General features: G+C 43.3%; 1 protein-coding gene across 5 annotated transcripts in view; it reads left to right on the forward strand.

Moving 5' to 3' along the window:
- ZHX2 (zinc fingers and homeoboxes 2) overlaps positions 1-17,236 on the forward strand; it is a 98,894-nt gene that overhangs the window by 3,555 nt on the left and 78,103 nt on the right. The window contains exon 1 of one of the 5 annotated variants that reach the window (XM_061605916.1): positions 5,632-5,651. The exons of the other annotated variants lie outside the window; for them this stretch is intronic. The gene's annotated coding sequence lies outside the window, so the exon portion shown is untranslated. Of the gene's footprint in view, positions 1-5,631; positions 5,652-17,236 lie in introns of those variants that run through there. 5 annotated transcript variants of the gene reach the window in all.

Below are 17,236 nucleotides of genomic sequence, written 5' to 3' on the forward strand. Positions count from 1 at the left end.
AGTCCTTTTGGATCTTTATTGGATTTGGTATTCACAGCCAGTCCTGTTCGTGCTCATTCAAAAGATAACTTATATGTTTAGAACCAAGGCCTCAGCAGAGGCCTCCACAACTTCTGATGTGCTATGCTATATATAGTCTGCCAGTCATTTATGGCAGGTGGTTGATTTAGACCCCGGTATATTTTTGCAATAGCAAAACTAGGAGGTTTATCATTGTCCTGATGAGTTACTATAGATACCTACAAGCCACAATGACTATGCTGTGTCTCCACCAGAGCTTGGAAGATTACTTTTAAAAAGTAATAAATTGCAGTTACAGTTGCATGGCCCAAAAAAGTAGTAATTACCGTTACAATTACAATTGCTCTGAATGTAACTGATTACTTTACTTTTCCTCCAAAGTAATCAGTCCAATTACATTTCAGTTACTTTTCTTTAAAAAAAACGCCTACAAGGTGCTGGCCTTGGCTGCTGCACATCTAAGTAGCCTAAAACAACATTAAAAATAAACAAACACATACAGAGGTGGTAGAATAATTATTTTTATTCATAAAATAGCAGTGGTGGTCTCTCCGCTGATAAGGGTGGTGGGGAGGTAGGCTGAGGCCACTATTCAGATCTTTGCACGTCAAACCAAGTGTACCCCCCACTCAACCAGCCAGCATAATCTCTCTCACTTAACCACCTCCCAGACCCTGCCCTGCCACCAACTAAGGGACAGGCACTCAAACAAACATTTTCCCCTAAGATGCAAAAAAGTTAAAATACTGCAAATGCAGCACAGTAGCCAGAGAGGGTGGTGGAGGCCACTTTGTGTGCCAAGTGCAAACACAGTATTCACACACACACATACACACTGTCATATTTCACCTCCACAGTTCTTTATCTCCATTCTGCTGCTGCCTCCTTCTCCTCCATGTTCTTGACCTCCGGATCCTTTTCCCCTCCACTCCATTCTTCACCACCACTATCCGTTTTTTAAAATAACTGTTTTCTCCACTCCACCCCGTCTCACTCTCTGCCTCCTCCCTCATCGCCTCCTGCCCATCCACAGAGCATGAGGAAAGAGCGACACTGCACAGAAGCTCAGTTTGAGGCACATGATTTTCATCCACAAATCAGAGGAGCAGAAGACTTCCCCTGCTCCCCCCCAAGTAATACCCAAAAATAATTCTGGAAAGGTTACAATTACTCCACAAAAGTAGTAAAATTACTCCTAGTTCTTTTACAATCAAAATGTAAATAATAATAATAATAAATTTTATTTCTGAGTCGCCTATCTGGCCGAGTCAACGGCCACTCTAGGCGATGTACATAAATAGAATGAATACAACATATAACCAACTTTAGTCAATAAATCTAAAAAACCATCCAACTATAACAAGATAAAACTAGTCCCCAGAAATCCTGTAGGCCTGCCTGAATAGCCAGGTCTTTAAGGCTCAGCGGAAACCTTCCAGGGAGGGGGCATGGCGAAGATCATATGGCAGGGAATTCCAGAGGGTGGGAGCCACAATCGAAAAAGCCCTCTCTCTGGTCCGCACCAGTCTAGCTGTTTTAACTGGTGGGACTGAGAGGAGGTCTTGTGTGGCTGATCTCGTCAGGCAGCGTACTTGGTGATGCTGTAGGCGCTCCTTCAGATAAACTGGGCCGAAACTTACCCCATTAAACACCAGGTCTATATCTCCTAACCTTTTCTTATCGCCCACGAGCAGCACTTCGGTCTTGTCGGGGTTCAGTTTCAGCCTATTTCCTCCCATCCATTCACTTACGGACCTCAGGCACTTGGAAATGGTATCCACAGCCAACTCTGGTGAGGACTTAAACGAGAGATAGAGCTGAGTGTCATCCGCATATTGGTGGCACTGCAACCCAAATCTCCTGATGATGGCCCCCAGCGGCTTTACATAGATGTTAAATAGCATGGGGGAGAGGATAGAACCCTGTGGCACTCCACAATTGAGAGGCCAAGGGTCTGAAACCTTGTCCCCCAATGCTACCCGTTGATGCCTGTCTGAGAGATAGGAACGGAACCACCATAAAACAGTGCCCCCTATTCCCATTCCCCCCAGGCGATCCAAAAGGATACCATGGTCGACGGTATCAAAAGCCGCTGAGAGATCCAGGAGGACGAGGAATGTATATTCTCCCCTATCCAACGCCCTCCTCATATCATCACCAGGGTGACCAAGGCTGTTTCAGTTCCATCTCCAGTCCTGAAGCCCGATTGGAATGGATCGAGATAATCTGCTTCATCCAAGTGTGTCTGTAACTGTTTGGCCACCACTCGCTCAATCACCTTGCCAAAGAATGGTAAATTAGAGACTGGGCGGAAGTTATTCAACTCTTGGAATTACCCACTCGTTGCTCAAAAAAGTAATGAATTACAAGTAATTCGTTACTTGTAACTAGTTACTTCCAAGCTCTGGTCTCCACTGTCAGAGGACATATGCCTTGGAATACCAGTTGCTGGGAATCATAGGAGGAGAGAGTGCTGCTCTGCTTAGGGGCCCTGCTTGTGGGGTTCTCACGGTCATCTTGTTGGCCACTCAGAGAACAGGGTGGTGGACTAGATGGGCCTTTGGTCTGATCCAACACAGCTCTCCTTATGTTCTTATGTGTTGGGCTTGATGGAGCACAGGTTCTGCAGACCTATGGTAGAAATTTCCAAACCTGTCAGTGGGTATGTATTAGGGCCCATATATCAGCAGAGTGCATGCTTTGCAACTCCAAATTCAATTTCTAGCACCTCATGTTAGAAGAATCCCAACTACAGTGCTGAGAAAGTCCTCTGCCTGAGTCCTTGGAGATCCACTGCCTGTCAGAGTAGACAGAACTGAGCAAGATGAACCAGTGGTTCAACTTGGGAACAAGCTAGACCAGACAGTGGAGATCCATGATCACTTTCTTTTTGTTATTTGTTGTTATGTGCCTTTAAGAGTTGTTATTAAAAGCTGCTGAGATGCCACCTTCTACTTTAATTTTGACGGTTTAGCTCTATTGCATTAGAAAGGGAACAGGAAACTTTCGAGAACATGAAATTAATTTTCAGACACCATCAACAGGATCAGCATTTCTACCAAGCTGACTATTAAGTGGCTCTGTTTTATACACTCACTCTGGTTATCTCAGTGAGAGCGATTAAATTCTCAGAGGTGGCCAACCTGTACGTGGGCTGTACCATTTAGGACTGTGCCACACACAGTGCTAAATCATAGAATAGTAGAGTTGGAAGGGGCCTATAAGGCCATCAATTCCAACCCCCTGCTCAATGCAGGAATCCAAATCAAAGCATTCCCGACACATGGCTGTTCAGCTGTCTCTTGAATGCCTCCAGTGTCGGAGAGCCCACTACCTCTCTAGGTAATTGGTTCCATTGTTGTATGGCTCTAACAGTTAGGACCTTTTTTCCTGATGTTCAGTCAATCTGGCTTTCTGCAACTTGAGCCCATTATTCCGTGTCCTGCACTCTGGGATGATCGAGAAGAGATCCCGGCCCTCCTCTGTGTGACAACCTCATCCATAAAAAAAAGCGCCCCAAACACAATGAGGTTAGGTTGTCACACTTCTCATTGACACCTCATTGTCTATGTGGAGAAAATGTTTTGTATGAAAGAACAATCCTGTGAGCCCGTAGTTGCAATCTCACAGCTCAGACACAAGTTAACTACCTCACTGAGAACTAGGAACTTCACAAGTCCAAACAAAGGAGACGTTTTATTATACTTTATACATTTTTTCCTAAAAAGTATTTTATTTTCTCCAATTTTCAAAAAAAGAGATGCTCTGAACTTTTGCAGGAACAACTCTTGCCCCCCATCCCACCCCAAGAGCTCTCCCAGGAATTTTTTTTTGGGGGGGATAGCTGAGTGGCAAGAGCACATGCTCTATATGCAGAAGGCTGAAAGTCATGGGTGTCCACAGGAATTTTTCCAGGGGTGGGGGAAAAAGTAAAACACTTTTCTCCCATGGACACCCATGTTCAAGGTTCAATTTCTAGTTAAAAAAAATATCATGTATAGGCTATAGGAAAGTTCCTGGAATAGAAGGGTAAATACTTTGACCTAGTGTAAAAAATTATATGCCTGTGATTCTTGACTGCTGGGAAACCAGCTCTCTGCTACAAACATTTGAAGTTGTCTTATCTCAAGTCCTTCTAGTCTTACAGGGAGAACACATTTATTTGTTTTTAAAAATCTACCCCCACTTTCAGCCCAAAGCCTCCCCTGCAAATGTTCTTATGAATTAAAGGCACAAAATACACAATAGAAAATAACAATGATACAATCAATACAAATAAGAACAAAAACCAGGACCACAAAACCCACTAAAACAAGGGTAGCCAACATAAGGCCCTCCAGATATTGTTAGACTACAGCTCCCATCAGCCCCAGCTACCATGGCTTAGGGTTGGGGATGATGGGAACTGTAGTCCAACAACATCTGGAGGGCACCATGTTGGCTATCCCTACTCTAAAACAACACCAAGGAGACAGCATAAAAGTGATCAATAGGAGGAAGATAAAAACCCATGGGATCACTTCAGTTGGAGATGCCAGAGACGCAAGCTGAGACCTTCTGCATGCTCTGCCACTTAACTATAAACCCCTTCCTTGCTGGCAATCCTCTACCCATGGCTGGTTCCACATCCTGTGGGCTCAACGTCACCAAAACTGTAATGCTCTTATGAAGTTATCACTGTGAGTTCCTCGTTTTATATGTTAATCATATTCACAGATTTGTTTCAGGTAAAATAGGCATTTAACAGAAAAAACGGCATGCCTTAGCATCAGTTGGAAAGTGACTTTTGGGTAAGGCCCTCCAGATGTTGTTGGACCCCAGCTCCTCCATCAGTCTCAGGCAGTATGGCCAACGCTAAGAAACGATGTTTCCCGTTCTTGGTATAAAGCAAATGTAGTTTGGATATCAACAATTATGATGGGATAAGATTTATCAAGGACACTACTGCTATTGAAAGCAGTATCAACTTCCAAATAAAATTAATCGAAAAATGAAGCTGGCAGTTTTCTTTGAGACTGGGGAGGAAAACAGAGAGCGGTTTTAGGAAAATGAAGCAATCTAATTAACTCACCATGAAAAACAAAGAAGTAACAAACTAGCTCTCCAGTGCTTTTGCAAGCTACCGCTCCTTTCACTTAAAGAGATGTGCTTGCATATTTTTGACAATGCTACAGCACCGAGAGAATTTAAATGCCATCCAGGAATCTCCTTAAGAACTGACAAAATGGAAATGGACTGCCTTCAAGTCGATCCCGACTTATGGCAACCCTATGAATAGGGTTTTCATGGTAAGTGGTACTCAGAGGGGGTTTACCATTGCCTTCCTCTGAGGCTGAGAGGCAGTGACTGGCCCAAGGTCACCCAGTGAGCTTCATGGCTTTGGGGGGATTTGATCCCTGGTCTCCCAGATCATAGCCCAACACCTTAACTACTATACCACACTGGCTCATGTTTCCCTTTAAAATGAGATTTGCATTTTGGGTTGGAGCTACTTGTAAAGGGAAAGAGACATATCTTTGCAGAGCTGTAGAAGAGGAGGAACAGCAACCTGGGGGCTCCAGGGACAAAACTGCCCCCTTGAGGAATACCAGCTACCCCTCCATCCTGGTGCCAACCTAGATGCACATAAGGTACTTGATGGGAATAGCAGATACAGCAGTGAGGCTTGCTTGAGGAGGGGTGGGGGAGAATCCTGGGCCACACTTCATCCTCTCCTCAAAACAGCCCTCTTGTAAAAATGTATGAAGAATGAAACTGCCTTAAGTCAGACCATCAGTCTGTCCAGGCTATCCTCACTGCCTACTTTGACTGGTGTCACCTCTTTGGGATTTCAGGCAGATGTCTTGCTTTCCAAGATCTTGTAACTGGGGATGTTGTTGATTGAACCAGGCTCTTCTGCATACAAAGCATGTGCTCTACCACTAAGTTAAACTGCACCCCAAAAACAGCAATTACCCTCCAACTGCCCTACATCTGAAAGGATTGTCACCCTTCTCAGAGGCATGCCACTGGGAAAACTGCACCCTACATATGTCTTGGTTTTCAGGGAGCCACTAATATTTGTCTCTCTCTTTCCTCTTCCCCCTCCTTTTTTATGCATGACTATGGCATGACTATGATCTGCCATGACCAACTCTGCCCATTTCAAGAGGCTACTTTGACTCTAGAATAAGCATTCATTCCCGCTTTCCTTTAACTGGGGGGGGGGGTTAAACTGGGCCCTGGATGAATTCTCTCCCCAAGGAGAAATCTGAGGCTATTTTCACCTTGCCAAAGCAAGTCAAGCCCACCCAGACTTCAGCCCAACACCCATTTATCGGCTAATCAATCTACAAAAGTGACTAATCCACAAATATTTTGACCATTGCATCTGCTCATACATACCAAAGCTAGTTATTTGCAACTGAATAGGGGGGAAAGCAGACTTTTGTAAAGCGTCCTTGTCTAGTCACCTGGAGGGAATTCATGCTGACCATAGATTACCATGTACATGGATATTTAAAAGCCTGCATTAAAAACTGAACAGCAATTTGTCCAGCACTCCTTAAGCGTTAGCTAGTGGCAGAGGACATGCTTTGCCATGTAGAAGTTCCCAGATTAAATCCCTGGCACTTTCAATTAAAGTGATCTTGGGTGACAGGTGCTAGGAAAGATCCTCCCTCTGAAACCCAGGAGAGTCACTGTCAGTCAGAGCAGACAGCACTGAACTAGACAGACCAATGATCTGACTCAGTATAAAGTAACTTCCATGTGTTCACAGAATGCCATCATCTCTATTCCCTACTGGCTGTAGCTGACCTAAATTGCATTTTACCTCACTCACTTGGTGGTATGTTGCTAATTGATTTCTTGGAGCGTGATTTTTGCAGAAAGGGTTCACGAAAAACAAGGCTGGGTAAAATAAACCTGCAACAGAAGCGGCAATGGATTGCTAATCAGGCAGGAATAAAAAAGTAGCAAACCTATCTAGGCCAGAACTCTGATTACCGGGTCTTCAAATATCACACAATAGAAGAATGCTATAGCCCTTGATAGTATGCACACATTGTGACAGGGCCTGCTGCCTAATGAGAGTTTCATCTGCTGAGTAAATGTGCAGTCCAATCCCCATGACATATGCTTAACTCAGAAGTTCCAACCAATTTCAAAGGGATTTGCCTCCAATTAAGTAAACCGTGCTCTGTTATTTAGGAGTAAATCCCAGTGAACTCAAGAACTTACTTACCCAGGACCAGGCTGTAAAGGCATTAGCATTACATTTTAAAAGCACAGCATTGTTAGATTAAATACAGTTTACTGTGCCATCCAAACTCTATACTGTGGTTAATTTTAACTACAGTTAGACCCTCTGTGGCGCAGAGTGGTAAGCGACGGTAATGCAGCCGAAGCTCTGCTCACGGCCGGAGTTCGATTCCAACGGAAGGAGGAAGTCGAATCTCCGGTAAAAGGGGTCGAGGTCCACTCAGCCTTCCATCCATCCATGGTCGGTAAAATGAGTACCCGGCGTATGCTGGGGGGTAAAGAAAAGGCCAGGGAAGGAACTGGCAATCCCACCCCATATATATGGTCTGCCTAGTAAACGTCGCAAGACGTCACCCTAAGAGTCGGAAACGACTCGCGCTATAAGTGCAGGGACACCTTTACCTTTAGTGAAAAGAAACCACATTCAGAAACCAGTTTGAAGCTGCCTTCTTTCCACTGACTGTAGTCAGATTTAACGACATGTGTTGGGTTCAGATGACATAGCAAGCTGTGGTTAATCAAAAATGAAAGCAAAAGCTTCTGAGCATCTCATCACAGCTACATTGTGGGAAGAAGGGGGACAGCAAGCCATACGAAACTCTGGCTTAGAATGAGATCCTAATCAGCTCATAATTTAACTGAATAAGAGCTAGTCTACTCAAAAAGCAGATCATGGGGCAAAACTGGTCCTGGATGGTATCACTTTAGACTGAAGGCCAGAAACACGTATCTGAAAACTTAACTATGTTAAACAAACTGGCCTATTGGCATGTTTCTCCTCTCATTTTTATATTTCTGGTTATAAACAACAAAAACATGGTTTTATAACTTACATTAAAGCTGCTCAATGGCAAGCCAATAAAAATAACAAAATTGAGCCATTATCACTCCCATCACTGTCTATTTCTTTTTGTTGTTGTTATGTGCCTTCAGGTCGATTACGACTTATGGCGACCCTATGAATCAGTGACCTCCAAGAGCATCTGTCATGAACCACCCTGTTCAGATCTTGTAGGCTCAGGTCTGTGGCTTCCTTGATGGAATCAATCCATCTCTTGTTTGCCTTCCTCTTTTTCTACTCCCTTCTGTTTTTCCCAGCATTATCGTCTTTTCTAGTGAATCATGTCTTCTCATTATGTGTCCAAAGTATGATAACCTCAGTTTCATCATTGTAGCTTCTAGTGACACTTCTGGTTTAATCTGTTCTAACACCCAATTATTTGTCTTTTTCGCGATCCATGGCTCTCCTCCAACATCACATTTCAAATGAGTTGATTTTTCTCTTACCCGCTTTTTTCACTGTCCAGCTTTCACATCCATACATAGAGATCGGGAATACCATGGTCTGAATGATCCTGACTTTAGTGTTCAGTGATACATCTTTACATTTGAGGACCTTTTCTAGTTCTCACAGCTGCCCTCCCCAGTCCTGGCCTTCTTCTCATTTCTTGACTATTGTCTCCATTTTGGTTAATGACTGTGCCGAGGTATTGATAATCCTTGGCAAGTTAAATGTCCTCATTGTCAACTTTAAAGCTACATAAATCTTCTGTTGTCATTACCTTAGTCTTTTTGATGTTCAGCGGTAGTCCTGCTTTTGTGCTTTCCTCTTTAACTTTCATCAGCATACGTTTCAAATCATTACTGGTTTCTGCTAGTAGTATGGTATTGTCTGCATGTCTTAATTATATCTCTCCCTCCAATTTTCACACCTCCTTCATCTTGGTCCAATCCCACTTTCCGTATGATACGTTCTGTGTATAGATTAAACAAATAGGGTGATAAAATACACCCCTGTCTCACATCCTTTCCGATGGGGAACCAATGGGTTTCTCCATATTCTGTCCTTACAGTAACATCTTGTCCAGAGTATAGGTTGTGCATCAGGACAATCAGATGCTGTGGCACCCCCATTTCTTTTAAAGCATTCCATAGTTTTCCATGATCTACACTGTCAAAGGCTTTGCTGTGTAATCTGTAAAGCACAGGGTGATTTCCTTCTGAAATTCCTTGGTCTGTTCGATTATCCAACGTATGTTTGCAATATGATCTCTGATGCCTCTTCCCTTTCTAAATCCAGCTTGGATGTCTGGCATTTCTCACTCCATATATGGTAGAGCCTTTGTTGTAGAATCTTGAGCATTACTTTACTTGCATGGGATATTAAGGCAGTAGTTTGATAATTACTGCATTCCCTGGAATCCCCTGGAATTGGGATGTATATTGAACGCTTCCAGTCTGTGGGCCATTGTTCAGTTTTCCATATTGATTGACAATATTTTGTCAAAATTTGGACAGATTCTGTCTCAGTAACTTGTAGCAACTCTATTGGTATGCCATCTGTTCCTGGTGATTTGTTTCTTCCAAGTGTTTTAAGAGCAGCTTTCACTTCACATTCTAAAATTTCTGGTTCTTCATCATACGGTTCCTCCATGAATGAATCTGTCATCCTGGCTTCTCTTTTATAGAGTTCTTCAGTGTATTGCTTCCATCTTCCTTTTATTTCATCTTGGTCAGTCATTGTGTTCCCCTGTTGATTATTCAGCATACCTACTCTTGGTTTAAATTTCCCTTTCGCTAATCTTTTGGAATAGGACTCTTGTTATTCCCTTTTTGTTGTCTTCTTCTATTTCTGTACAGTAACTATTGTAATAGTTCTTTGTCCCTGCATACTAGTCGCTGTATTGTTGCATTTAGGGTTCTGACTGTGTTCCTATCTCCTTTTGCTTTTGCTTTCCTTCTCTCTAACCATTTTAAGAATTTCTTCAGTCATCCATTGAGGTCTTTCTATCTTTTTAACTAGAGGTATTGTGTTTTTGCATTCTTCCCTGATAATGTCTCTGACTTCACTCCATAGTTCTTCTGGTTCTCTGTAAACTAAGTTTAAAGCCTCAGATCTGTTCCTCATTTGATCTTTATAATCTTCTGGGATGTTATTTAAATTATATTTCAGCATTATAATAATAATAATAATAAATAATAAAATTTAATTTATGTGTCGCCTATCTGGCCGATGGCCACTCTAGGCGATGTACATGTAAACAGTTAAAACACAATGTGATAAAATACATTAATACAATATATAAACAATACAGCAGCAACAACAATATTAGTAAGAGGCATTTCAGTCATAAAAGTTAACCCTCCCTGGAAATCCCAAAGGCCTGTTGAAAGAGCCAGGTCTTTAAGGCTTTACGAAATACATTTAGGGAAGAGGCGTGCCGTAGATCTTGTGGGAGGGAGTTCCAAAGGGTGGGGGCCGCCACTGAGAATGCCCTCTCTCTAGTTCCCGCCAATCTAGCTGTTTCTGTTGGCGGGATTGAGAGAAGGCCCTGTGTGGCTGATCTTGTCGGGCGGCATAATTGGTGGCGTTGAAGACGCTCCTTTAGATAAACTGGGCCGAGACCGTATAGGGATTTAAAGGTTAATACCAACACCTTGAATTGGGCCCGGAAGACAACTGGAAGCCAGTGTAGATCGAACAACACTGGTGTGATGTGATCCCGGCGGCGACTGTTCGTAAGTAGTCGAGCCGCCGCGTTTTGTATAAGTTGTAGTTTCCGGACCGTTTTCAAGGGTAACCCCACGTAGAGCGCATTACAGTAATCCAATCGAGAGGTGACCAGGGCGTGTACAACCAGTGGGAGCTGATGAACAGGAAGGTAGGGTTGCAGCCTTCGTATGAGGTGTAGTTGATACCAGGCTGCCCGGCTCACTGCCGAAATCTGAGCCTCCATGGACAGCCTGGAATCAAGCACAACCCCAAGGCTGCGGACCTGGTCCTTCAGGTGTAGACTCACCCCATTGAACTTCAGGTCAACATCTCCCAACCTTCTCTTGTCTCCCACGAGTAGCACCTCGGTCTTATCGGGGTTCAACTTCAGCTTGTTCCTTCCCATCCATCCACTCACGGATTCCAGGCACTTGGACAAGGTCTCCACAGCCAACTCTGGTGAAGATTTAAACGAGAGATAGAGCTGAGTGTCATCCGCATATTGGTGACACTGCAGCCCAAATCTCCTAATGATTGTCCCCAGCGGCTTCATATAAATGTTAAATAGCATGGGAGAGAGGATAGAGCCCTGTGGCACACCACAATTGAGAGGCCAAGGGTCTGAAACCTCCTCCCCCAATGCTACCTGTTGGTACCTATCGGAGAGAAAGGAACGGAACCACTGTAATACAGTGCCTCCAATTCCCAATCCCTCCAGGCGCTGTAAAAGGATACTGTGGTCGACAGTATCAAAAGCCGCTGAGAGATCGAGGAGGACAAGAAAGGTGAATTCTCCCCTATCTAATGCCCTCCTCATATCATCTACCAGAGCGACCAATGCTGTTTCAGTTCCGTGCCCAGTCCTGAAACCCGATTGGTATGGATCCAAGTAATCCGTTTCATCCATGATTGCTTTGTTGTTGTTCTTTAGCTTTACTCTGATTTTTGATACGACCAGTTCATGATCTGTACAGCAGTCTGCTCCTGGTCTTGTTTTCGCAGAACGTATAGAACTTCTCCATCTTCTGCTACCAATTATATAATCAATTTGATTACTGTATTGACCAATTGGTGATGTCCACGTGTACAGTTGTCTTTTTGGTTGCTCAAAAAATGTGTTTGGAAGAAACAAATTATTGGCCACAGAATTCAATAAGTCTCCTGCTTCATTTCTGTCTCCTAAGCCCCATTTCCCAGTTCTTCTCTGTTCCCTCCTTTTGCATTCCAGTTCCCCATGATAATCAGCACATATTGTTTTGGTGTGTAATCAATTTCTTCCTGTACTTCTGCGTAAAATCTCTTCAATTCCTCTTCTGCATTTGCTGTTGGAGCATAGACTTGGATGATGGTTATGTTAATAGGTTTCCTGTTTACTCTCATTGATATCACTCACTGAGACCTTGCGTTGTGGCTCCTAATTGCTTTGGCTACATCACTTCTCACTATTAAACCAACCCCATTTCTTCTTAATTTCTCATTTCCTGCATAAAATATTTTGTAGTTGCCTGATTGAAAATGTCCCATTCCTGTCCATTTTAATTCACTCACACCAAGTATTGTGATGTTGATACGTTCCATTTCTTGCTTGACAATTTCTAACTTTCCATGGTTTATGCTTCTCACGTTCCATGTTACTATTGTGTGCGTCGTACAACTCCTAAAAAAATAGTTGTAATAAGAACATAAGAACATAAGAAGAGCCTGCTGGATCAGGCCAGTGGCCCATCTAGTCCAGCATCCTGTTCTTACAGTGGCCAACCAGGTGCCTGGGGGAAGCCCGCAAGCAGGACCCGAGTGCAAGAATGGTCCCTGAATGGTCCCTGAATCAGATCACGACTGGGATAGTTAACCCAACCCTTGTGATTTCTCAATTAAATTGATCACCCCCTCTGAAGTTGACATTTACTCAATTAAGGAAATGTACAGGTACATTTTCCCTGACCGGAAAAAATAAAAGCTGGGGAAGGGGGCAATTTTCACTGGGAAAATAACAGGAGGGAAAGGGTTATAACTCCCATCCTGCTCGTGCTGTGGTCCCAACCAGGAGCACTCCCCATACGTTAACACAGAGCTGCTTTTTAGAGAAATGTGAAGTCCAGTCATCAGCATCTTGTCTAGTTGCCCTCAGATGTTCTTGTATGGTCATATGTTCCCAATTTCCTATGATTCAGCCTTTTTTGAATACAGTGCACCTAGTTATGGTTGCTCTGGCAATAAGAATAAAAAAAATTTTTTAAGGGAACAGACGAACTAAGTTTCATGAAGCATGTAAGTCAAAGCTGAACTGGAGTGAGGGTGGGGGGTCATAAGCCACCACATGCTCTTGCCCTTTTAAACAATCCATAGTTATGGAGGAAAAGGGGACGCCATCTATGTTTTGGCTTGTTTTAAGCCCCAGCAAGACTGAAGCAGTTTTCAACAACTGCATTTCATAGAATGAGGTTGTTTGAGTACTTTTAGAAACTGCTATCACATCCTGGAATTTTCCACCTCCTAACCATAAATAGCTTTCCAACATCCCACTCTCCTATAATTCTATGTAAAAAAAAAAAAGAATCAGTAGAGAATAAACTATCTTTCCCATTTTAATTTCTGCCAACAGCTGTGTAAAATCAGAAATTGGTTATGATAAACGTTTACTAAGTATCTGTTCAAGTAATTATTTTGTTTTTAATTTTCTTTTGAAAAACAAAACGAGCTTTGCTTAAACTGCTTCAAGAAACTTTTCTCGCACCAAAACACTGAAAAAAAAATACTCATTAGAAATAAGCAAAGAAGCATCTATATATAATAAGGTGTCATCATGCTTTGCTTCCGCCTGCCCTTTCTTCATGTCATTGGAGGTAGCCAGTGGTGCCTGGTGCCCATTGGGAGCGGTAGGGCGGAAGGCAGGGAGGCGAACAGTAGGTGGAGCCAGAGCCAATGGCAGGCAGAGCCAATTTGTTCTAGTTCTCCCTGTTGAGTTCTACAAAGGACAACACTGAGACTAAGGAGGAGGAAGCTGACAGCAGGACCATCCCATTGCACTGGTTTTAAGTAAGGAGGCAGGCAGGTGGGGACCGGCATAGGGCAGGCTGAGGTTGGTGGGGCAGTGCCCCATTTGCCCTAACAGACCAGAGTCCACTGCATGTAGATAAAGCGGTTTGGTGAATCTGTGGCCCTCCAGATGTGGTTGGACTACAGCTCCCATCATGCCTGACCATTGGCCATGCTGTCTGGGACTGCACGGAGTTGGAGTCCAACAACATTTGGAGGGTCACAGCTTGTGTGCCTCTGAGCTAAAGGGATGAAATGAGGAAACAGCATGAATGTATTTGTCCAAATGTGTTTTTTCATAAATGTATTTGGTTTGACATTTATGCCCCACTTTTCTGTGTTTAAAATCAAACTCAAGATGGCTTACAAATAAACCTACAACAAAGAGTCTTGAGGCCTCTTAAGGACGTAGGGTTGTACTTAACTAAGTCTTACTCAGAGTAGACTTGCTGAAATTAATTAACCTAAGTTAATCATGTCTATGAATTTTAATGGGTTTACTATGTGTAGGACTAGCATTGAATACTACCCTTACAGTGCATTCCTATACATATCTATTCACTAGCAAACTTTACTGAGTTTGCAGGACTTACTCTTGGGTAGGCATGTCTAGGACTGCAGTCTAAGAAACTGCAGATCTTGAGCGCTTTTTGTTTTTGTTGTATGATTGTAGATTATCTTGTGAAAGGTGATTCTTAAATGAATAAAAAATCACAATAAATGTATTTGGGGGGCTAAGCTTGCATAGGCCACAGTCCACTTCACCAGATGCATGTAATGTTAGCATAGGTGGGAAGGTGTGTGTAATACCACTTATTTACTTGTTTGTTTGTTTTATTTGTTTATTGCATTTGTATACCGCCCCATACCCGAAGCTCTCTGGGAGGTTTACAGCAACTAAAACCATCAAAAACAAACATACAAATTTAAAACACATCTTTTAAAAACAATTTAAAACACAATTTAAAAAATGTAAAACAATTTAAAAAACAATAAATAAATGGACAGAACTCTTGGAGAAAGGAGGGATATTCCCCTTGAATTGTTAACTGTATTTTATGTATTTTTAACTATGTTAATGTTTTTTGTGTTTTTTTTTTTTACTGTGTATGATGTCATGTACTGTGTACGATGTCATTGTGAGCCACCCCGAGCGCCCTATTGAAGGGTAGAAGGGCGGGATAGAATTTTTTAAAATAATAAATCAATAAAATACATATGGGTGTGAGAGAGGGAGAAAATCAGCACTAAGGTGTGAGAGGAATGAAATGCAGACTGTGTTAACTGCATTAAAGCTTAAATGTAAAGAGAGCTTCAGTGACCATTTGCCACACAGTGTTGATGATAACTTAAACATTTTGTTGTTGGTAACCTAATAAATTAACTCTTGCAGTGGAACTGTGATGTTGATTCAGGCCGCAGGTGATAGAACTGAACTTCCTGATAAGTGGAAATTCAGCAGTTTCAAGCTGGAGTTTCCCTTTGAAGTTCCTTTGTTCAGGAATGGCCCCATAAAGAGCAGTAACAAGTGCCCTGGGAAGTTTAAATGTTCTTTTTTTGATCACACACAAAAACAAGATGTTCTGGTAATCATGAGGGACTAGAATGCAAAAGTAGGAAACAGAAGAACTAGGAATTGTGCGGAAATGGGGCTTAGGAGACAGAAATGAAGCAGGAGAAAGACTTATTGAATTCTGTGAAGCCAATAATTTGTTTCTCGCAAACACATTTTTTGAGCAACTGAAAAGACGACTGTACACATGGACGTCACCAAATGGTCATAGAATCATAGAATAGTAGAGTCCAACCCCCTGCTCAATGCAGGAATCCAAATCAAAGCATTCCCGACAGATGGCTGTCCAGCTGCCTCTTGAATGCCTCCAGTGTCGGACAGTCCACTACCTCTCTAGGTAATTGGTTCAATTGTTGTATGGCTCTAACAGTTTGGAAGTTTTTCCTGATGTCCAGTCGACAGGCTTTGTGGAAAAAAATGTCTGCTGGAATAGAACAGTCTTTAGAGCCTGTTTAAAAGCCAGCAAAGAGGGTCCCAGGCAACCGTCCCTTGAGAGGCCATTCCATGGTTTGTTGATGCCACGATTGAAAAGGCATTCCCACTTGACTATGAGAAGGGTGGGGAACCTCTAGCCCACAAGCCAAAGTTGGCCTGCCGGGTCTCCACATTTGGCCCACCAAACTATTTTGGGGGAGCCAAGCCCAATAGCGTCAGGTGAGGGATGTGTAAGGACAGGGTTTTAAAGGAGCAGTTGAGAGTGCCTTAAAGTGGGTTTCTGATTGTTCCTTTGCTGGAGCAAGGTGCACCTTGCTCAAGGTAGGAGCGCACCTTGCTCAAGGAGGGGGAAGGAGTTTCCGTTTGATGGAAACCATTTCTCAGTCCTAGAATTGCTCTTTGAAGCTGCCCCATGCAGAGGTGGAAAGGAGTGGCATAGGCAGCTTGCAAAGCACAGAGCTGGCATTGCCCCCTGTGCTGTGGTTCCCAAGCTTAAAAACCCTGTGCAAGGGAAGTTTGACAGGTGGGCAGGACAACCCACCGGTCACTCATGTGACAGCATAACGACATCATGAGACTGACAGGTGGGTTGCCCTATCCACCTGTCAGTGTTGGTCCATGGAGTGGGGCCAGTTAAAGATCTTGCCCCTGGAGGCAAAAAGGTTCCCTACCTTGGACTCTGAGGAGGGCTTCAGCAACTGTGTGCAGTTCTTGAGCACTCATGTGGGGCTTCCATTCTTTGCAGAAGTCGTTTAGGATCACATTCTTTGCAGAAGGCCCTTAGGAGCTCATCCTCAGTTCATGTAAGACTGCAATGAGGTCCATTTGGTGAGGCGAGAGCTTCTAATGAACTGGCTGTACAACTTCCACTATAGTAATAGCAAACTCATTGCAAAAATGGCAACCACCATGGCACAAGGGGGAGGTATTGGGAGGCTTGAAACCCCAAACAGTTTTTTTTAACAACGGCAGCAACACAAATTCCTAAGAAGAGGGGGAACCCAAAAATAACCTAATAAGGACTGAGCATGCTCACTGGCTATGGAGTGCTGGCTGAGCTTTGGAGGGAGGGAAACTGGAAAAACAAAAGGAGGGGGAATAGAGCAGGTGTAGCCAACGTGGTCCCTTCTGATGCTGTGAACTACAACTCCCATCATCCCCAGCGTGCATGGCTAATATCCAGGGATGATGGCGTTTTTAGTCCAAAACATCTGGAGGCCACCATGTTGGCTGCCTTTGGAAGACAGCATTTTGGATGAGGGTTTAGCTGGATTGCTGGAGCCCTAAACAAGAGCAGTCCATGCTGCAACATTTTGTTGTGGGTCTCCCTTGGTGCCCAAGAATTCAGGAAATACAGTTTCATGTGGAGTTGGTTCCATAAATGTAGAAAGTTTTTAAAAACCCTGATATAAAATGTGAAGGGGGGGGCTGCAGTC

This window comes from Rhineura floridana, chromosome 1 (genome assembly GCF_030035675.1).
Source record: "Rhineura floridana isolate rRhiFlo1 chromosome 1, rRhiFlo1.hap2, whole genome shotgun sequence".
Taxonomy (NCBI): Eukaryota; Metazoa; Chordata; class Lepidosauria; order Squamata; family Rhineuridae; genus Rhineura; species Rhineura floridana.